Source organism: Dasypus novemcinctus, chromosome 3, assembly GCF_030445035.2.
Source record: "Dasypus novemcinctus isolate mDasNov1 chromosome 3, mDasNov1.1.hap2, whole genome shotgun sequence".
Taxonomy (NCBI): domain Eukaryota; kingdom Metazoa; phylum Chordata; class Mammalia; order Cingulata; family Dasypodidae; genus Dasypus; species Dasypus novemcinctus.
The window spans coordinates 23340886-23368172 of NC_080675.1; positions in this window are offsets into that span (position 1 = coordinate 23340886).

The following is a 27287-nucleotide window of genomic DNA, read 5'->3' on the forward strand; positions in this document are numbered from 1 at the left end:
GAAGTGGTAGTCAGTTGGTGAGAAGTCAGGTGAATATGGCAGATGAGGCAAAACTGCATAGCCCAATTCATTCAACTTTTGAAGCGTTAGTTGTGCAATATGTGGCAAGCTGTTGTCATGGAGAAGAACTGGGCCCTTTCTGTTGACCAATGCCGGCTGCAGGCATTGCAGTTTTTGGTGCATCTCGTTGATTTGCTGAGCATACTTTTCAGACGTAATGGTGTTGCTGGGATTCAGAAAACTGTAGTGGATCAGACCGGCAGCAGACCACCCAACAGTGACCCTGAATTTTTTTGGGTGAAGTTTGGCTTTGGGTAGTGTTTTGGAACTTCTTGGTCCAACCACTGAGCTGGTCATTGCTAGTTGTTGTATAAATCCATTTTTCATTGTACATTACAATCCGATAGAGAAATGGTTCATTGTTGTTGTGTAGAATAAGATTAGATGACAGGTCAAAATGATTTTTTAAAATTTTCGGTCAGCTAATGAGGTACCCACTTATCAAGATTTTTCACCTTTCCAATTTGCTTCAAATGCTGGATGACCGTAGAATGGTCGAAGTTGAGCTCTTTGATAACTTCTTGTGTAGTTTAAGAATATCAACTTCAATGATTTCTCTTAATTGGTTGTAGTCAACTTCTGATGGCTGACCAATATGCTCCTCATCTTCAAGGCTCTCATCTCCTTTGCAAAACTTCTTGAACCACCACTGCACAGTATGTTCATTTGCAGTTTCTGGTCAAATGTGTTGTTTATGTTCTGAGTTGTCACAGTTGCTTTACGACCCATTTTGAACTCAAATAACAAAATTGCTCGAGTTTGCTTTTCCTCAACATAATTTCCATAGTCTAAAATAAATATAAAATAAACAGCAAGCAATAAGTCATTAGCAAAAAAACATAAAGTGAGAAATGCACATCAAAATGATGTACAACATGACCACATTTATTGAAGAATGTATGCCAATATTAAAAAGAAAATTTCAGCAATGCAAAACCACAATTACTTTTGCACCAGCCTAATATTATATGGAAATATGAAAATGATATATTTGAAACTTTTATCAGGGCCAAGAAATGGAAAAATACATGAAGACAATTTGGGTTACAAGTTAGTAGAACCAAGAGGAGTAAAGCTTGGCGTTGTCAACAGGATTTAGACAATTGAAAAGCCACATGAATATCATTGCCCACTGCAATTTAAATATGACTACTTGATGAGTAAGAAGGATTTTTAAAATTCTACTCAGGTTTCTTGGTAGTACAGACAGATATAGCAGGATGTAAAAACCCAATTTGTGGTTTGCTTTTAAAATTTAGTTTGGTTTTTGTTTGTTTGTTTCCCTTCTCCTTTGCTACTTTAAGTCATCTGTTCAATCTGGTGCAGATCCTTGCCAGAACGGAATCTGAACATCTCTCCTCTCTTCTACTCAACGTAGATGCTAGGCAAGTTATTTCCCTTGTCTGAGCATCATTTTTCTTGTGAAAAGGGGAATGCTAAATTATGTTGTCATCAGTTTGGTTTTTGTATAATTTCATTTTGTTTTGTTTTGTTATGAGTGTACAGGTTATTCTAGATATGCTATTCATGTCTATTATGACAGGAATAACAATATTAATAGTAATAAAAACCATAAAGTATGAATACAGAGGAATAAAAGGATGCTGAGAAGGAAGTTAAATGAGATTGGAGAAGGAAGACAAGAGTAGAGAGTTCTGAGCAGGGGCAATTGTTAGGGGATGCTAATGTTTGGGTAGTCTCTGTATTTGAACTCATTGAAGAATCACGTTAAAGAAAAGGAGTGATGTTTGAATGTTCAGAGCGTCTGCCAATTCTCTACCTAGTTTTGTTGTAAATAACACTTTACCTGCTCTTGCCAACCAACCATTCTTCCTGTCAGTGGAACTTATAGCTGCTCTAACCAGCACCATATCATCCAGTTATCTGTTACTCTGCAAAACCTTGCCTGCAGCATCTGCCAACAAGGATGGCCACTAGATCAGAGGGAAAACGTGAACACCTAGCAGTGTGATGGTGTGAGCTCAGCAACTAGGGTGCATATGAGCATCCAGAGTGCCCTTAGCTGGAACAGGGCCCAGGTGACACCTCAGTTTAATAGGTAAGCATATTCATTAGCCTTTTGAAACCATTATGAAATATTTTAGTTCCTTCTCCTTGAAAAAAAGAACATGTGCTTGATGTAATGAAAAAACCCAGCTGCCGAAATTACAGGTTACTTATTTCCTTGATGTATAGGCATTGGGCTATGACACTGGAGGATTTGGGGAGACAAGAGTAGAGAGAATAAGTCATAATTTTGATTTAAGAGCTTATAGTATGACTGTTGTCATTATGCCCTGAAAGATTTGCAGAAAGCCATGATGCCCTCCCAAAGCTGAATATGTTTGCCACCCATTTGGCAAAGGCATATAGCAAAGACCAAATGGAGATTTAGAAAAATCATAGCTTCAGCTGATTGCTAGGAATCAGCTAATTACTGATTTCTAAAACAAATAGGTAATATATTTGTTGGAAACATTCCTGATATTCTTTCAAATCAATTTATATGGAAGTTCTTTCTATTGTAATTTAAAAACTAGTTTGTTTTAGGTATCCTGACATTTTGTATGGGTAATGATCTCACCTGCCTTGAATTTGTTGTTGTCTTCTCTTTTGAAATAAATTTAAAATTTATATAATTCTCTTATATAGTTTTTCTGAGACCAAACTGTAGATATTTGAAAGCTGATTTCCCCCCTTTTTGGAGATTTCAAGGTATGGTCCCGAGACATATAATTTAACCAAAGGAGTGTCTTTTCAGAAATTTTCTCCTAATTAAAAGCAATTGACATTGCTGTTGACATGGAATGTTTTATTAGGATGATGTTTGGTGGGGATAAGCAAAGTTTTATTGAGCAAGTTAATATATTTCAGTGTTACAATATTGAGAAGATAAAATATGAACCATATTCAAAAATTGATGAAAGAAAATTTGCTGTATCATTTGCTACTGAGCACATCTTTAATATGTATCTTACTTTTAACTTGATCAGAGGAAAATTGCTATCATATGCTGGATACTGCTTTCTCCCCTTTCTCTTCCTCTTCTGTAAGCACTAACTATAAAATTAAACTGCAAAAGAGGCTATGCATACATAACTTCAAAAGATATATTGATCAAGTAATTAAATCAAGCCCGATGTTTGACATCATGAACATGGATAATTTCTTAACTGACAGGACATTCTGTTTTCATCTTGTTGCTATGAAGCTTTGTAAGCTTAATTCTCAAGGGAACATGAAAAATATTTTTTTAATTGAAAACCAACTGTATATACAGAGAATTGTGCAAAATAGATATCTCAAACTTAGAATAAAATTCAGGATTTGACTTGTAAAATCTGTATAGTAATCGTAATAAAAATATCTTTCATTTACTGAGTACTATTTGTCTTATTGCCTTTAATCCATTAATGTTTAAAGAAATGGGGTCTTATTAATAAGGAGACAAAAATGGTGATGGAGGATTTTGGAGGCAGTAATTATTTTTGTGAAAACCTTTAAAAAATCTATTTAAAGAAGAATTAAACTAAGAATTAGATCAAATCATCAAATCTCTGAATTTTTAATTCAAACTGGCTACAGCCGAAGAGAGAAGAGGAGGAAAAGAAAAGTACAACCAGACATAAGATTGGCACCCGACTTTGTTCCCTTTGCAAATACAGTATTACAATGATACTCATCATTAATTGGTTCTGGGAGTCATGATGAGGATCAAAGATGACAAGAACCAAACAAATTTTCCCATAAGGAATAATGTAAATAAATTTCATGCATTTCCAAACCAAAGACAATGCACATTTTTATGGCAATATGTAAAAAGATAGGGTTGTAGATCATTACCTTACATAAGAAATAAACCTAAAAATTAATAAATATTTAGATTAAATAAAAGAAAAACTTCACTTTACCTGTACTGAGAAGAGACCATGGCCTAATGGAATGGGGGAAGGAGAGTGGTAAGGAGGAGAGGTTACATGAAGTGTTGTTGGAAGGAGAGTCTAATAGACTCTCGGGTATTTGCACTCCAGGTGTTCTTTCTCTTTTCTACCTTTTTTTAAGTTGCACCACAGGCTCTGACACATTTTTGTCACCTTCCTTAAAAACTTATAGAATGAGGACTACTTCTGTCTTCTTTCAGAATTCCTCAGAAGTGCAAAATTGTTTGGTAATTCAATAAATTCACATTTCTGCTTCTCAGAGCTTTGTCTGGATGGTACTTCTCCACAAAGTTTTAAACTTCTTCCCATTTTGCACACATTCTTTTATCAAGGAACTGGGGACATCCTCCCTTATCTCCTTCTCACCTGAAGAAATCTCTTCAGCCTCCTCTTGTTGCTGCTCCTTCTGTAGTTCCTGCAGCTCCTCAGGGCTGAGCTCTTCACTATGTTCCTCCACTAACTCTTCAACATCAGTAGCATTGACATCCAGACCCATGGTGGCCCAAAGATACAATATCCTGCACAACTGTACCCTCTGTACCTGCAGGCTGGGGTCAGACTCAAACCTTTCAAAGTATCTCTCAATCACAGCTTCTGGCCACAGATTCTTCTCATTGTCCTATGAGAAACTCTGTTCCAGGCCTTATCAATAAGTTTAAGGTAGTGCAGGATATTGAAATGCTCCTTCCATAATTCTGTGAGGGTCAACTGGGTGTCAGAGGTGATCTCGAAGCATCTCTGGGAAAGCACCTTGGTGAACAACTTTTTGAAGTTTGAAATGACCTGCTGGTCCATGGACTGGATGAGAGGAGTAGTGTTAGGGAGCAGGAAGCCCAACTCCTCCAGTAAGTCATCCTTCAAGCCTGGAGGGTGGGCAGGCACATTGTCTAGGAGTAGGAGAGCTTTCAGAGGCAAATCTTTCTCCAGCAAATATTTTTTTCACTGAGGGACCAAACACTTCATTTATCTACTTGGTGAAAAATTGCTTCATGATCTAAACTTTGCTGTTTGCCCTCCATATCACATGGAGTTTGCTTTTTATGACATTATGCTTCTTGAAAACTCATGAGTTTTCACTGTGATGAACTAGAAGTGGCTTGTGTTTTAAGTCCACTAGCATTCCCACACCATAATAGAGTAAGCCTGTTCTTCATTGGTTTGTGACCTGGTAATGCTTTCCCCTCTTTTGTGATGTAGGTTCTACTCGGCATTTGCTTTCCAAAAAATCCAGTCTCATCACAGTTAAAAAATTGGTGGGGAATAAAACCCTCAGTGTGTATATATTAACTTAGGAGCATGAAAGAAAAATAAATTAATTCAGTCTAAGACCCCTGGGAATGAACAAGGAGAACTGCTTCTATGCCAAACAAGGAGTTTGACAGGTTGATAGTGGGGAGAAGGAAACCAAAGCATTGAGAACTGCACAAATTAGGGCAAGAACTATAATAGCATGTTGTAAGCAAAGGAAAATTAAATGAATGTACTTGAATCCCAAATCTAAAACAATACATTTTAATCAAGTTTCTACCATTACCTAGGTTTTGAAGTATACAAACTTATTTAAAACACGGTCTTTGAAAAAGTCAGAATATTTAGATTGTCCTAGGGGAAATAAGATGCAAATAGGTGAAAAAAAATAGAGCACAATATAAATCAATATGTAATTATATGCTAACCTTTGTTATATTTGCTAGTAGTTCAGAGATAAAAAGTCATCCCCAAGAAAGTTTTATGTATGTATTTATTTATTTATTTATTTTAATTTATCTTTTTATGTATCTTCTGAGGAGTATGAATTATGATAGATGGGTAGAATTTGAATACATGGAGAGTATAAAATAACATGCAGTGTAGTTTAGGTTTAAGAAAAAACATGAAATAAAGCAGGAAGGATAACAAGAAATCTCATCAGCTATAAAAATATGCAGTCGTGTCGTTGAAGGACTTAAGAGCATAATGCAGCCTTCCTCAAAGAATATAGACCACTTTAATACTTGCTGTTCTGCCATCCAGTTTAGGCTGTGTATTTGTTGTTATGTAAAAACAGTGATTGAACAGTGATGAAACTTTGGCATTTCCCCAACTTGTGAATTTTTTGAGTTCAGAGCACATGTTTCATACATTTTGTTTTTTCCCCAGTTTTTAGTCAGGAAGTATCATAGCAGAAAGCCATTATTGTGAAAGAGAGATTGAGAGATAGAGAGAGAGAGAGAGAGAGAGAGAGAGAAGAAGATTGAGATTTTGTTATTGACTAGCCTCTAGCATTGCAGAGAATGAATGCATTCTGGAAAAACCTGGCAAGGCAGTAATTTAAATGATCAATAGAGATCACTGCCCTATCATCGTATGTGTGGCAATCTATATTGACTGAGAGAGACAGACTGGGTGAGGTGTTAGCATAGGGTAGGCTTATTTTAACACACTCTCAGCTTCTCTTATCTGGAGCGTAGGTATAATGTTCACTGCCTGTCTTTCTTAGTACAGTTGATAAGATAATATTTATAAATTGCTCTATAGAAATTGTTCTACTAATAAAAATATTTTCCTGGCATTGCATTTTATTTGAAAGGGTTTAATGTGCCCACAAACACTTCTGGGGTTATTGTAAGCAAATGATAAAATATCAGAGCTCAGAGCTCAGGAACAAAGACGTAGAGCTGACTTTCGGTCTCCTTCCATATATTCTTTTTGTTGATTTTGCAAATATTTCAGCACTGATTGCACAAGTTCAATGTGTAAAGATGTCGGATTAAATTTGTTCTCCTTCCAATTATGGATAGAAGCAGTTTATGACCCCTGTGCATTCAGTCATTCATTGATTAAAACTTACCTAATTCTTCTTGCCTGACATTATTGTATACACATTTTTCCCCAAGGACACAGAATTCTTCAGTCACTGTATTAGTCTCTGGAAACACAAAATTTCAAAGGCAGTATGTCTGCCCTGGAGATCATAATATGATAAAAAATATATGCAAAAACTCGGAAATATTTATATTAAATAGCTAATGGAAGTCCTCATTGGGAACTTTGGATTGTCTAGTTCTGATCAAAAAGTCAGGGAAACCCTCTCTGAAGAGGCATGGCTATTGACTAGAGAAAGATATTCTTTTAAAGAATGAAATAATAAGTAAATGCAGATTGAAGAAAGAGAGTGATAAAAGGCACAGATGATATAGTAGGATGATAGGGCACAAGGTAAAAGACCCATGGGTTTTGAAAGGACCTGTGAGAAATTGAACCGTTTCTTGTGTGAGCAATGGGAAGCCATTGAAATATTTGAAGTGGTGGAATGATGTGCTAAGATTTGCCTTTAAAGGTAACTTCACTTAAGATGAACAAATGCCAGTAAAATCAGATGCTCTATAAAAATCAGTTAATGATAATTAGCTAATGGTTCATAAGAGCCTACTGTTTTCCTCATGATCACTACTATTGCATCCAGGTAGGGAAATGCGTTTGGGTTCTTCCTTCTTTCTATTTGCTTGTTTTTGGGTTTTGAACACTCCGAGTCTGTATTCATTGCTATTTTGAATGACTGTGCTATGACTCTGGATATGGTAACTTCGGAACTGGCCATCCTGGGCTGGTACATCAGGACTCAGTGGAGCCTGAGACTAGTACTTAAAAGGAGGAAGAACCAAGGGAAAGTAATTACCATCCTATAAAATGTCCAAAGAGTGAACTTGACCTTTCAGACTCCTATGAGCTGCAGTGGGTGATCCAGTTGCTGCCTGGAATAGTGAAGAGATACATCTCCCCTACCAGGCTAAATACCTTTCTTGAGAGAACCCCATGGAAGAAGAAAGTGAGGGAATTATAGCTCCTGAGTTAATTCAGAAGAGTTAGGCAGTTTGGAAGTCCAGGACTGCATGTCGCGGAGGAGAAAGAGAATGTGTGATCTGAAGTGAATATAACAAATAATGAGAAATACAGACTTAGTTAACCAACAGTTGAAAATGAAATACTCTGGGGGAAGGGGAACTGACAGGGTGTCTCAATAGAGTTAAGGACAACCTTCAGGAAAAATAATATAGCTTCTGTGACACCCCTGCCCAAGTATATTTCCTAATGATCAGAAGTTCTTATTCACTGCCTTCAGGGCACTCATCTCAATCAGCACCCAGGCTTTCACATGTGAGATTCTCTTCTATTTCTCCTCCTCTGGGAGGAAATAGTCATATGACTTTCTCTTTTCTATTATATCCCCATAGCCTAGCATAGTATCTGAGAGTAGTAGGTCCTCAGTAAATAAATAAAGTTATCATTTAAGGAAAAACTATTTTAGAATAAACTGGTCAAGTTTTAACATGCAGACAAATCACCTGGGGACTTTACTATAATATAATGCAGCTTCTGATTCAGTAGTTTTGTAGTAGGGGCTCAGATTCTGCAATTCTAATGCAATCCTAAGTATAGGATCGAGATGCTGTGGGCACCTGAACCACACTTTGAAAAGCAAGAGGTTAGATACCTATGGATAAATATCTTATGTTTGGGAAGCTTAGTAACTTGTCCAGTTCACCCAGCAGGGTAGGGAAAGACTCTGGATTTTAATCCAGATGAGGCTGAAATCTAGTACTCAAGCATGTTGTTTGTTTACCTAAACTTCAGACATTCCCAAATGTGACCATTCAACCTTCCAAGTCTCTGTCACAAAATTTTATCTTCTTCTTGACTCCTGAGAACACTACACATGAATATCCATTTTCTGCCCCTGACTCATGAGAAATGTAAGGCATCATGAGAAGGTGGTTGGTTGCAGCATTCTTAGAGGTAGTGCCCTCAAGTAAGATTTTCATTTCTCTGGCCTAAGCTAAATAAATCAAGCAGCCCAACCAGTCAGAAATTATAGTTTACCTTCTCTGAACACAAATTGAATCTTTACACGGTGATAAAGTAGAGTATGGGTTTTTGCACATATTTGCTGAAGTTATCTCTGCTCCAACCTCTGGGATTGAAGAAAACTTGTAAAACCAGAGATAAGAGTTCAGAAATGATGTTGGGGGTGGGGGTGGGAGTGGGGGGACGGAAATGGCTAGGGGGATGAAAGAGGGTGGCATTGCCCAGAGCCGATTGCCCTTAAATACTTAACATTTCATGGATGCCAATTATGCTTTGGTCTCTGAAAGATGAGTAATAAACACTTGGAGAAAACATGACAATTTAACCTTATCCAAATTATCTCCAACCTTCCTAAAATAGTTTGTGTGAGTGTATGTATATACGTGTGACTCATATCAGAACATGGCTGTGATAATGTACCATATGGCTTTTGGTTTCTACCGAGTGGGTTTTACAAGAAGGAAGAGGCAGGGTTTCATTTTTCCCTGCTGTAAAGATGCAAAAAAAATTTAAATTAAAAATAACCTTTCAGCTGATTCCTTACATAATTGCTATCTTGTTTTGCTAATACTGTGGCTGAATTATAACTTGCTGAAGCCTTAGGGATTTGCATGCTGGTTTATCCTCTGAATTTGCATTGACATGGTTTTCAGTCAAGTGCATAACTAAATCCTGCGGCCATGTGCAAGGGAAGCTGGCAGTATTTGCAGTGAAAATCAGCAGGAGATTAGGAGAAGAATGACTCTGTGTAGCAGCTTCCCTAAATAGATTCAAAGATGAAAACTTGGGTCCTCTCAAAACCCCTCTCAGTTCTATTAAGTGGCTGTAGCTGCTGAACATGTGCTTGCACCAAATAACCAAAGCACCCAGAAAAAGCGCAGAGAAAATGTACAGCACAATATGACACGTATTTGTGAAATGACCCCCTGCCAGAATCTTTTTTAATGGTTTTTAGGGAGGAAGCTTGGGCACATTCTTGCTGAAAATGAATTTTCTGTTGCAAAAAAAAAAAAAAAAAAAAAAAAACCACAAGATATGAACCAAATAAAACAAACAAACAAACAAAAAGTGTCATTTTTTATTCAGTCAGGGGTAAACAATGTAAGGCCAGTGGTGAACCCTGAGTTTTACACCAAGTCATCAGACTGACTTATGAAATATTTTAAAGGCAGCCAGAGAAAAGTTCTACAAAGTAAAGATAAGGGCCTTCTTGAGAGGTTATTGTGTATGTGTTTTTTGTTTTTGTTTTGTCATCAATTGCTTATATATTGTGCTTTGCACTTAGGGTCCTTATTTCCCAGTGTTGAGAATGGACCATCAAAAAATTATTTTTAAACCAGTACCACTGTAATTGCTCTCACTTGGCATCACAGATTTTTCCTGTTTTAAAGTGGGAAGTGATTGAGAGTACATTCACACATACCTGAAGCCGGCTAGTAAGATAGGGAATCGATGGATGGATCTGGAACATGGTGAGCAGTCCATGTGGACATCAATAACCACAAGACGGCTACAGGAAAACCCTTCCCCAGGTTCTGCTATTCAGCACAAGATTTCCTCTGGAAGCCAGAAGCCCTGGATATTCCTCAAGGACTAACATTGGACCCTCCCAGGGGATTCATGGGTAGGGTAATGAATCAAAACAGCAAAGAGCTGGAACTCCTCCCCTCCTCCCCTCCCATTAGCAAAGGGGTGGAATAATTAACAGTTCAAAATGCAGGTACAAAAGAAAAAAAGAAAGATTTAAAAAAAAAGCAGGCACAAGACCTGAACTGGCTCTCTCGCCTTTGGACCCTGATTCTGGCCATCTTCTCCCCCCCCCCCCCCCCACTTAGATCACTACACAAGTAAACCTGGGGCTTTATAATTTATAATGGGAAATGTAGCCTGTAAATTAGCCCTCTTTATCACTTTTCAGCTCCTTCTGCTCTCCCTGGGACCCATGATCTGTTATTTTCTCCCATTTCTCTTCCCTCCCTACCTGAATAATACTGGCCTAATTCACTTGATGTGCTCTTGAAATTCATTTCTGCATCATAGTCAAGAACCTAGACAAAATTTGGTAACATACCCACTGAAGGAAACCAGAGTGGAGTGAAAGCGACATTCCCAAAGCTACACATTTGTCACTATATATTAGTGTATGTAAATAAACCTGCTGTCCCCTCCCTGCCCCCCCCCAAAAAAAAAGGAGAGATAGATAAACAATTTTTTTAAAAAAGAGCTAGTAATTTTATAAAATGGGAATTATGCAAAAATAAATCTATGGCATTGATAAATTCACATTCCCTTCTACTGTTCTGTCTCCTCTTAAGAAATCTTGATGTTGGAAGAACTGGAACAGGAGTTCAGGGTCCCAGAAAACTGCTTTATTCTTGTTTAGTTCAGGTGCAATTTGAAAGCAAATATGAAGGAAGGGGTAGTTCTTGTTCTCATTTGAAGAAACAGGATCAAATCATTTCACTAGCCAGTAATGAAAGCACATCCCTGTTATACACACGATTCCTAATTTTGATGTTCCAGGTAATGAAGCAGCAATAATGACTACACTGACAGGATAACACATTTCTGAGGACATTTCTGGGAGTCTACAGATAAAAAGGAACACAAAAAGCCCACAACTCTTAAGGTCAATATACATTTGTAATAGAAACAGTTTAGAGAGCTAGAGATATCCACATTCAGAAAATGTTTGTCTGAATAAAGAAAGCAGAGCCTTTGTGAAAAGTTAAATCACTGCAATTAAAAACTTATTCTGCAGTGGGAATGGAAAAATAAAATTATAAGGAATAAGATAAGATAAAATAAAATTTATCAAAGGTAGCACCACAGAAAATTACAGAAAAGGAAAGGAAGAGTGCCGGTGACTTAAAGGCTTGGTGAACTTCAAAAAACTAGTTGGTGGCAAGGACGAAGTGCCATCTTATAATTAATTTGCCTACTTGGGCTACCTTTTCTCTTTTGATGTTTCCTCTTTTGTTTACAGGTCAAGCAAAAAGAAGATAAGGGCTGGGGAGAGGGTGGGAGGAAGGATTGCTATTTCTTCAAATTGGAAGAAGAACATTCTCCTTTCTGTGTGATTAAATTACTTACATTTTTCATATTTTCTTACTAATTTCTATGGATTTACATTCAACACTTACATTAATAATATAAAGTCTTGTTCAGGGACCATCAGCATTAGCATCACTAGGGAAACTAGATAGAAAAATAAGAAACTGGTGATAGAATCCAGCAGTCTGTTTTGTACAAAGTCTTCCAGGTGACTCGGGTAAATTCTGAAGTTTGAAAGCCATGGCTATCTGCAGTAAGGTCTATAAAGTTTTTAGAACTCCCATCTACTCCAACTGCCTTACCATGGGAGTTCTGAATTTTACTTTCTTAACAGGCCATCCACTAAAGTAGATGAGAGTCAATGTTCTTAAAATGGTACAGTGAGCTTTTTCTTTGTTAAGAAGAATAAGCATACTTTCTAATAATTCAAAGAATCGTATTTTGCTATGGATTAAATAATCACTCAGCTAGCCTTCTAGTTATATTTGGTAAAAACAAGTGAAAAAACAGTTTTCAACTCTTTGCCCTGTTTTTGATAGAAATTATTCCTGAAATACTTTCATTATGTAAAAAGCATCTTCAATATAATATATAAGTATTATGTAAACATATACAATATATAAAGAATATATACAGCAAACATAAATTTAATAAAATGAAATAGTTATGAGAAGAAGTTCCAAAAATTTCCAATCATTTGTAATATTTCAGCTCTTCATTGTTCTCTTTATATGTTTTAGTCACCTGGCAACAATGGGACATTATTATTAACCATTTAAGAAATGTCATAAAGTATAAAACCCTTGAAGGATGCAATATGAAAATAACAAAAGTTATATATTTTGCTTTTTTACATCACTAGTATTTCTTTCCAGGTTTTGTTCTATTTTTACATGCATGATATATACATATTTATCCTTATTTTGTGATATATTAAATACCTGGCATGTATAAAAATGATTTTAATGGTTTTGATTTAAAACTAGATTCAAGCAAAAATACAGTCGACAGAAAAACAGTCTCTGAGCTAGGATATATAGAATAAATCTCTTTCAAACATCATATACAATTTTGAAATAATTATTTTGCCTGTTTTATTTAGCTTTCAGCTGCCTCTGTGAGATCCTATGTAAAAACTGGTAATAAAGATGTTGTGAAAGAGGCAGCATTCAGTAGGATTTCCATACCAAACGTAATCACAACATTTAGGTATTTTCAATAAATTATTTTCTTCATAAAATTTCCTATGCTACCTAGCAAACCTAACAGGTTAAAATGCATTGAATCAACATTGATTCATTTCCTTTTATAGTCAATCAACACAACAATCTACTGATGCCAAAATCATATAGGTAGGAAGCAATGTGTGATATAAATAAAGCAATATATCTGTCTATTAGAGAATGAAAATATATTGCTGTGTGTGTATATATGTGTATATATACAAATAGTGTATATAAATGCATCATTTAAAAAATTAAATTACTTTTGCTGTCCAAGAGCTTCTTAAGTGCCTTTCTACTAACAGTCAAAGCAGATGGGTTTCATTAATCTGTCCAGACCATTCCTTCTCTAATCATCTGCCTCACCCAATCTGGGGGGAAAAGGGCAGACATATGAGGAATCTATTCTTCTCCAACTCTCTCTGCAATGCATCTGCTAAGACCTCATTCATCACCGTGAAAGCTGTGAATGGATAGCTATGCAATACCCCAAGGTCTCATCAACACTGGTAGTGTAACACCTAACCTCTCTTCTGGGGAAGCAAAAGCAACATGTACTTTTGTCCAACTGTCAGCAAGCACTTCTCTCTTGATACAGTTTGCTCAACCTAACCTTCTTCAATGTCAACTGGCCACAAATGTTTCAATTTGAAGGAAATTCCCAAAGTTGTCTTGATAAAGTTCACACAAATAAGTACTTTTGCCTCTGTGGGGGTTGAAGTGTGAGGGATTTGTCTCTAGATGATAGGTCCAAACTTTTGGGGAAATCAGATGACTTTCAAATTTCATTTTCAAATCATACTATTAAACCACAGGGCTACAGATCTCGTTAATAAAATTGGCCCCAAATATCTAACTTATCACATTTGCCAAAGGGATAGGACATCCTTTAATCATTCAAAATATCATAGAACTACTGCTGTCCTGGCTGAATTGAGGAGTAATAGATGATCGCAATATAAGGAGTTAGACTCCCATTCCCCCACTCCTATCTCATGCCTCAACTGGGAATGAATGCTAATCTAGTGTTAACATATGACTCACACTTTCTTTCAGTTATGAATGTCATAACTTTTCAATCCAATGAAATTAAGACTGGAATCATCATCCACTTGTTAATTACAGTGTGAAATATCTCAAGCACTTTGTTTTAAGAAATGGCATGGGAATTATGAGGACAAATAATGGCATTTGTTATGCAGGATATGAATAATGGTTTATTAAGCTGGGAACCTTCTTCAAGTAGCAATATTCACCCTGACATTGTCATAATTTCAGTTCACTGTTCAAAGAATTAGATGCCTTGGAAATCAGTGTGCATTGAGTATGAAAACTCAGTCTTTCCTTAGTTTTCATGGGATGTCTTTAATCACAGACTAGCATTTTGTTTCAGTAAGACTTGACTGCAAATACCATGTGTGATGGTTAGTTCACATATCAGCTTGGCTAGGTTGTGGTGTCCAATTGATTGATCAAAAAGCACTGGACTGATTGTTACCATGAGGGCATTTTGTAGATTTAAATTATTAGTTAGTTGATTGTGCCTATGGTTGTACACATCTACAATCTGGTTGTATACATCTACAACCTACATAGAGGATTATCTTCTGCAGTGAAAGAATTTTCACCCAATCAGATGGAAGTCTTAAAACTAGAACCAATGACATCAGCAGTCAGAAAGAAGAATTTCTACCTCAGCTTCTCCTGGGGAATTCAATATCACCTTCACTGGAGTTTCCACCATGCAGCTTACCCTGTGGAAATTGGACTTGTCAATCTCATGGTTGTATAAGCCAATTCCTATAATAAATCTCTTAATATTTATGTATCTGTCAATTCCATTTCTCTGCTGAACTCTGACTAATATTGATTTTGTACTGAAAGTGGTTCCTGGGAAACAGAATGTTAAGGATGAGATTTCTGAGTTGGTTCTTGGTTTTGGGAGTGATTCTCTAATCTGATGAGATCCAAAGGTACTAAATGACTATTTCCAATGAACAAGATGGCACTGATAGAGCAGGGTGTGAACTGGCAATAGAGATATGCAAAATATCACCATTGGATACTACTAAAGGACCGCTTATAAAAGTGCTCTGTTCGCAGTGTATCTGATAACAGAGTTTTGTAGAGTTTAAAAGTATAGTGATGTTAGCTGATTGTTTCTAAATACTCTGAATACAGTTGTTAAAGAAAAGGATGTGCTTGAGGCTTCAAATTCCTAACTCAAGCACTCAGTGAAAGATATGAAAGTTTCTATGTTTGCTCTGAAAGAAACTCTTATTTCTTGTAACTGCAAACTTGAGATTTCTGAAACTAGACCCTAAATCTCATTGTGCAAGTGGCTGAATTTCAATATAAATTGAATTTCCAACCTTTCAGGGTGCCTGCATTGATTGGGAAGGAATAGGATTCTGAAAACTGGGATGGGAATTTATGGACTGATAATCATGACATTGGGAAAACTGAAACCTTAAATTTTGCTGATTCTTCTTTGACAGATAAATCTGTTATGGGGCTTCCCTGAAAAAATCAGCCACCTCACATCCATTCTCCCCTAAGGAAACAGACTTATACGTCCATCTGAAGATATTGACTCTATTTCACCATATGAAATGGTAAAGGAATGCCTTTGCAAGACATTTTCTCCCATGACCTCTCTCTACCACCCCTCTTTTCTTCCAGACTTATAAATAGAGTGAAGTCTAAACAGGCCCCAAAAGGTGAGGTACAGACTGTAATCCATGAGGAGGTGCAGTACACTCCAAAAAAACTACATAATTTTTCCAGTTTATATAGAAATAAATCAGGGGAATATATATGTATGAATGGACCACATATATGTATGTGGGAGAGACCTAAAGTTGGATCAGGCTGAATTTATCGGGCAGCTAAGCAAGGATTCTGAATTCTATGTTGTAGCATGAGAGGTTAGAAAGAACTCTAACAGTTTGTTCAGGTGGTTTACTGAAGAATGAACCAAAAGGTGGTCTACATTGCCTGAAGTTGAAATACCAGAACTGCCCTGGTGTGATAATATATACGAAGGGATCCAAAAGCAAATAGACATTGGAATATTAGAGTGGATTTATCATGTAAAACCTGGTAATCTAGACCCAGGAATGTCAAAATGACACAACTTTCACCAGGGCTGTGAACAAGTAATAAATTTGTGAAATCAGCATAATAATCACTGAAGAACTCAGTGTATGTTCTTCTCTATTACTGTGAGAGCTGAACTTGGATCCTTAAACACAATGGGACTATTTGGATCCTGGATTGGCAGGAGCCAAACGTCATCACTTAGTTGTCAAAGAAAAGGTGGGTGTGGCCACCGTAAGAGACAGAACAGTGAAAGCAGTAATCATAGTAAGTCTGAGTTGCAGAAACATAGGGCATTGGCTAGTTGATCTAGAAGTGAAACAAATAGACAGTTTACTAAATTCCCACCTGATTGGTATGAGCAGAAGAGTCCAAGTTCAAATGGACAAAAGTCTATCTTGAATCACAAAGAGATTCATGGCCCCTCAATCAATTTCCCCACTTGAGACCATTTACAGACTCAGGACCCCTTGAATGAAGGGAAGACTGGGTTCCTTCAAGGAAGGACTGTGCTATACTTCCAAAAAATTTATAGTGTTAATCTTCCTCCCAGCCCTCACCAAAGGGACCTATGGACTTTAACCAAGGTGACCATGTATGAATTGAGGAAAAGGAAATGATCAGGCATTTTGGGGACTATTACACAGTGACTTGGAAGTGACATCAGTTCCAGAAGACCTAAAATATCATTGTAGTTCAATAGCCAAAGCAAGAACATGTGGAGGTCAGGTGATCAGCAGAGTTTCAGATCAGGTCCATTTCACACTGAGCCCAGTGGGTTCCTGAACTTACTCTGTGGGTATTTCTCCAGCTCAAGAATGCACTTATTGTTATTCTAGAAATGAAAGAACTTTTATCACTGATGTGGGGCATTGGCTACTAGAGGTTCTGAGGGGAAGGGAAAAATAGGTGTATTATGCGGGCATTTTCAGGATACTGGAATTGTCCTGTAGGACGTTGCTATGAAGAATACAGGTCATTATATATTTTGCCATAACTTACAGAATTGTGCAAGACAGAGTGTAAACTATAATGTAAACTATAATTTATGGTCAGTGGCAATATTTCAATATGTGTTCATCAATTATAACAAATATACAACAATAATGAAGGATGTTGTTAATGTGGGAAAGCATGGCAGGGGAAGGAAGTGGGTCATATGAGAATCCCCTAAGTTTTTTACATAACACTTATGTAATCTAAAGTTTCTTTAAAGTAAATAATTTTTTAAAAAATTTTTAAAAAGAATGCATGATTGGAATAGACATGCACAGCAACAGGAAGAATCCCACATTGGTTCACTGACTTGTGGAGTGAGGGTTATTATGGAAGGAAAGGCCAAGTGGAAAGCATTAGAAATTTATCTACCTAGCAAAACAGCAAACCAAAAGCAATAGCATATCCCTGGAGGGATTTCAGAGGTTCATGTCACAATGAAGGACTTGAAGGAGATAGGGATAGAGATTCCCACCACTTTCCCTTTCAACTCTCCTATATCAACTGCACAGAAAACAGATAACAGTGTGTCATCATAAACTTAACCAGGTGATGAATCCAATTGCAGCTTCTGTTCCAAATGTGTTATCATTGTTTGAGCCAAACTATACAATAATACATCGTTTGGTATCTAATATGCAACTATTAATCTGAAATTTTTTTATCAGTACCTGTCCATAGAGTCCACTAGAATTAGATTTTGGCTAGCAAGGTCAGCATTATATATTTACTATCTTATCTCAGGGGTATATACACTTCAATTTTATGTCATAATCTAGTCTGCAAGGACCTTAATCACCTTTCCCTTCCATAAGACATCTCGCTGATCTATTATATTGATGGTATTATTCTGATTAGATCTAGTGTGTACAAAGTAGCAACTATTCCAGACTTATTGGTAAGGCATTTGTATATCAGAAGGCAGAAGATAAATTCAGCAAACTTTCAGGGACTTTCCAGGTTAGTGAAATTGATAGATGTTGCATTAGTCAACCAAAGAGTTGCTGATGCTAAGTACCAGAATGCTGTTGACTTTTATAAAGGGTATTTATTTGGAGTAAAAGTTACAGTTACAAGGCCCTAAAGAGTCCAACTCAAGGTGCCATAAGAGGTACTTCCTCACTAAAGTCAGTTGCCATGTGTTGAAGCAAAATAGCAAGTGGTCTCTCTCTGGCTCTCTGACCATCTTCCTCTTAAGACTCTGTGTGCCCAGCTTCTTTTGATCTCAGCTGTAGACTAGCATAGGCCTCATATCTCAAGGTTTTCTGTATCAGTCTGTGGTTCAATTCTCCCCAGGATTTAGCTGTTTGAGCCTGTTCTTTGGCATCTATGAAGTTCTCTCTATTCCCTTATGTATCTTCTTCTGTGTCCCCTTGAGTGAGTGTCCATTTATACTGCCCACTAAGGAAGTGGGGACTTAACCGGAGTTACACCCTACTGACATGGTTGAATCAAAGACCTCAGATATTGGTTCCTTTGAGGGCTAAAGAGACCCATGGGAGTTATGGTCATGGCTGATGGGGTTAACTACCAGGGCAGATGGCCCCTCTTTGGAAATGGTGTTTATGTGTGATGAATCTGGACTCAGATGGGATCTCCCTTCATAAGACTTTCATGCTAATGTGCTGGAGGTGCAGTTAATGTTGGGGTTTAAGATATATTTAGGGGATTTGAATCTCTGGACTGACAATGTGATAGCCAGATCCTGAGCCTCAACAGACTCCAGCACCTACAATCTGATTTATTGGACTTACCACACTCAGCTAAGATGGAGATGAAGAAGGACAACCACCACACCATGGAGCCTAGAGTGATTAAAACTGAAAATGGGAGGATTGCATCCAGCATCCAGGTGGAATCTGAGCCTCCTCTTGACATAAAGGTGCAATGGACACAACCAATCCAGTGTCCACATAGAAGAGGTGGCATTGGATTGGGAAAAGTGGACATAATGGACAAAGGGTATGGGGAAAGGCAGGAAGAGATGAGAGGTGGAGGCGTCTTCGGGACATGGAGCTGCCCTGGATGGTGCTTCAGAGGTAATCACCGGACATTGTAAATCCTCACAGGGCCTACATGATGGAATAGAGGAGAGTATGGGCCATGATGTGAACCAATGTATATGAGGTGCAGAGGTGCCCAAAGATGTACTTACCAAATCCAATGGATGTGTCAGGATGATGGGAACGAGTGTTGTTGGGGGGGGGGGGAGAGGGGGGGTGGGGGGGGTGGGGTTGAATGGGACCTCACATATATATTTTTAATGTAATATTATTACAAAGTCAATAAAAAATAAAAAAATTTAAAAAAAAAAACAAAAAAAAACCAAAGACCTCATCTTCACATAATTTAATCAAAGACATCTCAACTGAATTTAATACAATCAAAGGGGATCATACCCAGAGGAACAGACCAGTTTACAAATGTAATCTCACTTTTTGGAATTCATAAACAATCTCAAACTGCCATAGGTGCCCATTATTGTGGGGCATGTTGAGATACCTCTTCTAAGGTGAAGGATAAGCTGTTGTACCTGGAACCTCCTATGAGAAAAAAAGAAGCACAAGGTGCAGTTAGCCTGTTTGGATTTTGGAGACAACATAATCCTCATTTGGATGTGCTTCTCTGGCCCGTTTACCAAGAAACCCAAAAACCTGCTAGTTTTGAGTACAGACCTGAAAAATAGGAAGCTCTGCAACAGGTCTAAGCTACTGTGCAAGCTACTCTGTCACTTGAAACATATGATACAGCAGATACAATGGTGCTGAAAGTTTCAGAAGCAAATGAAGATGGTGTGTGAAGAATTTGGTAGGCGCCTATAGGAGAATCACAGTGAGAACTCTTAGACTTCAGAGAAATTCCTTATTATCTTCTACAGATAACTACTGTCCTTTTGAGAAATGGCTTTTGGCCTGCTACTGGACCTTAAGAGAGGCCAAACATTTAACCATGGGCCACCAAGTTATCATGGGACATGAGTTATTCATCAGAAACTGGGTATTGTGTGACCCAAGTATGAAGTTGAGAATGCACAACAGCACTCCATCATCAAATGGAAGGGGTATGTATAAGTTAGGCTCAAGCAGGCCCTGAAGGCACAAGAACGTTATACAAAGAAGTAGTTCAAATGCCATGGACCCTATTTCTGCCAGATTACCTTCTCTTTCCAGGCCCCTGGGGAGTTACCTAGGATCAGTTGACTAAGAAAGAGAAAACTTGGGCCTTTCTTATGACAGTTCTGCATGATATATAGATACCACCAAAAATGGACAGTTGTAGTACTATAGCACTACAGTCCCTTTCTGAGACATCCCAGAATGACAATGGTGAAAGGAAATCTTCCCATTTGGCAGACCTTTGAGTGGTGTACTTATTGCTTCATTTTACTTGGAAGGAGAAATGACCAGAAGTACATTTGTAAACAAATTCAAGGGCCATGGTCAATGATTTGGCTGGATAGTCAAGGCTTGGAAGGAATATGACTGGAAAATTTGTGACAAAGAGGTCTAACAGAGAGGCATGTGGATAATATTTTCTGAATGGGTAAATAAAGCGAAGATATTTGTGTCCCCTGTGATTACTCACCAGAGGGTGACTACAGCAGAGGGGGATTTTAATAATAAAGTGGATAAGATGACATGTTCTGCGGATACCAGTTGGACTCTTTCCACAGTCACTCCTGTCAATGCCCAATAGGTTCATTAACAATGTAGCAATGGTGGTAAGTTTAGAGGCTATGCATGAGCTCAGCAACATGACTTCCACTAACCAAGTTGACCTGGCTATAGTGACTACTGAGTGCCTAATTTGCCATCCAATAGAGGCCAATATTCAGTCCCCAGTATGGCAACTTTCCTTGAAGTGATCAGCCTGCTACTAGAAAGCAGGTTGATGTTGGAATACTTCCATCATGGAAGTTTTTCATTCTTTCTAGAATAGACACATACTCTGAGTATAGATTTGCTTTCCTTGCCTGCAATGTTTCTGCCAAAACTACCATCCATGGGCTTATAAACTCATCCTTAGTGATCTACTAGAAAAATATTTGCCTCCTGCAACCTTAAGTTCTGCTGATCTACAGGTCTTAGTTCTAAGAGGAGAAGTGCTTCCACAAGGATACACAATGATTCCATTGAACTGGAAGTAAAGACAGCCACACAGCCATGTTGGGATCCTTATGCATATGAATCAACAGGAAAAGAAAGGAATTACTTTACTTGCTGGGTGATTGATCCTAATTATCAAGGGGAAATCGGACTGTTTCTAAATAATGGAGGTGGAGGTGAAGAAGAGTCTGCCTGGGGGCCGGTGCAGGCCCCGGCTGCGGGCCGCGGGTAGCGCTTGGAGCCGGGCGGGGGCCGGTGCAGGCCCCGGCTGCGGGCCGCGGTAGCGCTTGGAGCCGGGCGGGGCCGGTGCAGGCCCCGGCTGCGGGCCGCGGTAGCGCTTGGAGCCGGGCGGGGCCGGTGCAGGCCCCGGCTGCGGGCCGCCGTAGCGCTTGGAGCCGGGCGGGGCCGGTGCAGGCCCCGGCTGCGGGCGCCGTAGCGCTTGGAGCCGGGCGGGGCCGGTGCAGGCCCCGGCTGCGGGCCGCGGTAGCGCTTGGAGCCGGGCGGGGCCGGTGCAGGCCCCGGCTGCGGGCCGCGGTAGCGCTTGGAGCCGGGCGGGGCCGGTGCAGGCCCCCGCTGCGGGCCGCGGTAGCGCTTGGAGCCCGGCGGGGCCGGTGGAGGCCCCGGCTGCGGGCCCCGGTAGCGTTTGGAGCCGGGCGGGGCCGATTCAGGCCCCGGCTGCGGGCCGCGGTAGCGCTTGGAGCCGGGCGGGGCCGGTGCAGGCCCCGGCTGCGGGCCGCGGTAGCGCTTGGAGCCGGGCGGGGGCCGGTTCAGGCCCCGGCTGCGGGCCGCGGGTAGCGTTTGGAGCCGGGCGGGCCCGGGTCAGGCCGCGGCGGGTACGGAGCCGGGCAGGGCCGGTCCAGGCCACGGTGGCGGGAGGTGGATGCCGGAGCCGGCTGGGCTGCTGTAGCGAGCGGAGCTGGGCGGAGCCAGGCCAGGCCAAGGCGGCGTGAGGAGCCGGGCAGAGCCGGTCCAAGCCTCCGCGGCGGGCGGAGCCGGGCCTGCGGAGGGGTTTCTGTTTTTTTTTTGTTTGTTTGTTTTTTGTTTTTTTTTGTTTTTTTTAAATTTTACTTAAATTTTTTTTTTTTTTTTTTTTTGAGCATCTGCAGTACTGGGGAGTTCATGGGCCCTGGGCGGCCTATTGGGGGTTTGTGGGAAGGGAGGTGCTTGCAGACCCATTTGGGCAGACAGACGGGGGGGGGGGGGGGGGGGGGGGTTTTTAGGGCAAAGCGGGGGGAAGTTGTTGTTTTAAATAGTGTTGCAATTGTGACACGTGTGTACCTGTATCTCTCTTCTCCCTATCCGTTCCCCACCGTTTGCCCATCCTCTTTTTCTTTCTTCCTTTCTTCTTGCCTTTCTTTTTTCTTTATTATAATTAGTTTTTTTTTTTTTTTTTTTTTTCGGTTTTCTCTTTCCCTCTTGTCCCTCATCTTCCACTTATTTTTACTTTAATTCAAGTATACAATAGGTGCTACAGGGAACACCTCACATTTGCTGGGTTTTCCCATCCTCCACTGCCTCATTTCTGTGTGAACTGATTTAGGCTACCTACACTATCCCCCTTCCCCTGCATCTTGATATCCACTATCATCTACTGTCTCTCCTATATTCCACCCCCCACCTCCCGTTCTTTGATCCACAAAGTGTCTAACTCTTAATTTCTAATACCTTTGTTCTGTTTTCTGTCTATTATCCACTCTTGAAACTATTACCTTTCTTTTCTTTTTCCCTCTCTCATCAAAACAATAGCTGTGTAGTTCATACCATATTCCTCCCAAATTCAGTCATCAACTTCATAAAAGGTACTCTACCTACAGCTATAACCCTATACAATCTACATGAATCTAACCTCCATCCTTCCAGATCTCATATTCCTGCTTTATTAACATACATCACCAATACAACTTTACACTTTTCCCTTGCTTACACAATTGCCTTTCCCCAACACTAATACTTTCCTCTAAAGTGAACTTAACCAACAACAAGTAACTAGAATAAGAAGAAAAAAGTGACAAAGAGAAGATATAACACCTGTGCAAAAATAACAACTAATTAACCTCCAAGAGCAGACAAAGAAGCTAAGGAACTGATTAAATTCGTCAAAATAAAGAGATGACCAGAAAGCAACAAAAATCTACGAACCAAACCAATAATCAGGAAAATATGGCTGAATCCAATCAACAAACCAATAATCACAAAGGGGAGCAAAACTTGGCACAAGCAATGAAAGATCTCAGAACATTTATCACCGACAAATTTGATGCAGTAATGAAAGAGGTTAACAACATGAAGACATCACTTGGAGGGGAAATTGCAGACATACGCAAAAACATAACAGATATGATGGGAATGAACACCACAGTTCAAGAAATCAAAAATACACTTGCAGCAAATATCAGCAGACTAGAAGAGACAGAGCAGAGAATTAGTGATGTGGAAGACAGTACATCAGAAATCAAACAGATAGTAGAAGGGGTCAATAAGAAGATAGAAAAAATCCAATTAGGATTTAGGGACCTGAATGACAATGCAAAACGCTCAAACATACGTATTATAGGCATTCCAGAAGGTGAAGAGAAGGGAAAGGGGTCAGAAAGAGTGTTGCAGGAAATAATGACTGAAAACTTCCCAAATCTACTGAAAGAGACAGATGTACATATCCAAGAAGCACAGCGCACTCCACAAGTCATAAACCCCAACAGGCCCACCCCAAGACATATACTTGTCAAATTATCCAATGCTCAAGACAAAGAGAAGATCCTAAAAGCAGCAAGAGAAAAGAAAACCATCACATACAAGGGAAGCTCAATTAGATTAAGTGCTGATTTCTCTTCTGAAACCATGGAGGCAAGAAGACAGTGGTATGATATAGTCAAGGTACTAAAGGAAAAAAATTTCCAACCAAGAATACTCTACCCAGCTAAACTAGCATTCAAACATGATGGAGAGTTCAAAATATTCGCAGACAAACAGAAACTGAAAGAGTATACCAACAAGAAACCTCCCCTTCAAGAAATTCTAAAGGGAGTTCTGCAGGAAGAAAGGAAAAAACAGGAAAGGCAAAGTTGGAGGAGAGTATAAGACCAACAACAACAACAAAAAAGACAAAAAAAAATATACAAACAAAATATGACAAACACAAATCCAATCAAAATATGGCTAACACAAATAATTCCTTGATAGTAATAACACTGAATGTCAATGGATTAAACTCACCTATCAAAAGATTCAGACTGGGACACTGGATAAGGAAATATGACCCATCCATATGCTGTCTACAAGAGACACATCTTAGACCCAGAGACGCATGGAGATTGAAAGTGAAAGGCTGGAAAACAATCATACAAGCTAACAATAACCAAAAAAAGGCAGGAGTAGCTATATTAATATCAGACAAAATAGACTTTAAATGTGAAACAATTGTGAGAGACAAAGAAGGATACTACATTTTAGTCAAAGGGAAAATCTGTCAAGAAGATCGAACAATCATAAATATCTATGCCCCTAACAAGGGTGCCTCTAAATACGTCAGGCAAACGCTGGAAAAACTAAGTGAAAGAATAGATACATCTACAATTATAGTGGGGGATTTTAATACACCACTATCAATTCTGGACAGAACATCTCAAAAGAGAATCACCAAAGAAACAAAACATCTGAATAGTATATTAGAGGAGCTCGATCTAATAGACATATATAGATCGCTACACCCAAACACAGCAGGATATACATTTTTCTCAAGCGCACATGGATCATTCTCCAAGATAGATCATATGCTAGGCCACAAAGAAAGGCTGAACGAATTCAGAAAGATTGAAATCATACAAAACATTATCTCTGACCACAGTGGAGTCAAGCTGGAGATTTGCAAGGGAAAGAAGCCCAGATTTCACACCACGATTTGGAAATTAAACAACACACTCTTAGAAAAACAGTGGGTCAAAGAGGAAATCTCAAAAGAAATCAATGACTACCTTGAAACAAATGATAATGATAACACAACATACCAAAATTTATGGGATGCAGCAAAAGCAGTACTGAGAGGGAAGTTTATAGCCATAAATTCATATATCAAAAAAGAAGAAAGAGCAAAAATTGAAGAACTAACTGCACATTTGAAGGAATTAGAAAAACAACAACAAAGTAACCCAACAGGAAGAAGAAGGAAGGAAATAACAAAGATAAGAGCAGAACTAAATGAAATAGAAAATAAGAAAGCACTTGAACAGATAAACAAGACCAAGAGCTGGTTTTTTGAGAAGATTAACAAAATTGACAAACCTTTAGCAACACTAACAAAGAAAAAAAGAGAGAAGATGCAAATACACAAAATAAGAAATGAGAAAGGCGATATCACCACTGACCCCACAGAAATAAAGACTATCATAAGAGGATATTTTGAAAAACTATATTCCAACAAAAATGACAATCTAGAGGAAATGGACAAATTCCTAGAAACACATAAACAGCCCATATTGACAAAAGAAGAAATTGATGATCTTAACAAACCAATCACAAGCAGAGAGATAGAATCAGTTATTAAAAATCTCCCAACTAAGAAGAGCCCAGGGCCAGATGGCTTCACAGGTGAATTCTATAAAACATTCCGTAAAGAACTGACACCAATCCTGCTGAAACTATTCCAAACCATCGAAACAGAAAGAACATTACCCAACTCCTTCTATGATGCCAACATTACCCTAGTACCAAAGCCAAACAAAGACATCACAAGAAAGGAAAATTACAGACCAATTTCTCTAATGAACCTAGACGCAAAAATACTTAACAAAATACTTGCTAATCGTATTCAACAACACATTAAACGAATTATACACCACGACCAAGTGGGATTCATCCCAGGTATGCAAGGATGGTTCAACATAAGAAAATCAATCAACGTAATACACCATATAAACAGATTGAAGGAAAAAAATCACATGATTATATCTATTGATGCAGAAAAAGCATTTGACAAAATACAGCACCCTTTCTTGATAAAAACACTCCAAATGATTGGAATACAAGGAAATTTTTTGAACATGATAAAGAGTATATATGAAAAACCTAAAGCCAATATTGTTTACAATGGAGAAATCCTAGACTCCTTCCCTCTAAACTCAGGAACAAGACAAGGATGCCCACTGTCTCCGCTCCTATTTAACATTGTCTTAGAAGTACTTGCTCGAGCACTGAGGCAAGAACCAGAAATAAAAGGCATTCAAATTGGAAAGGAAGAAGTCAAAATTTCATTATTTGCAGATGACATGATCCTATACATAGAAAACCCTGAGAGATCTACAACGAAGATCCTAGAACTCATAAATGAGTTTAGTAAAGTCGCAGGTTATAAGATCAATGCGCAAAAATCAGTAGCATTTCTGTACACCAATAATGAGCAAGATCAGGAGGAAATCAAGAAACAAATACCATTCACAATAGTAAATAAAAAAATCAAATACTTAGGAATAAATTTAACTAAAGAGGTAAAGAACTTATACACTGAGAACTATACAAGATTGTTCAAGGAAATCAAAGAAGACCTAAATAAATGGAAGACTATTCCTTGTTCATGGATAGGAAGACTGAACATTATTAAGATGTCTATCCTACCAAAATTGATCTACACATTCAATGCAATCCCAATAAAAATCAATGCAGCCTTCTTTAAGGAACTAGAAAAACTAACTATGAAATTTATTTGGAAAGGAAAGAGACCCCGAATAGCCAAAGACATACTGAAAAAGAAAAACGAAATTGGAGGAATCACACTACCTGACTTCAAAACATACTATAAAGCTACGGTGGTGAAAACAGCATGGTATTGGCATAAGGAGAGACATATAGACCAATGGAATCGAATTGAAAGCTCTGATACAGAACCTCACATATACAACCACATAATATTCGATAAAGCCACCAAACCCTCTCAACTGGGAGAGAGTGGCCTATTCAACAAATGGTGTCTG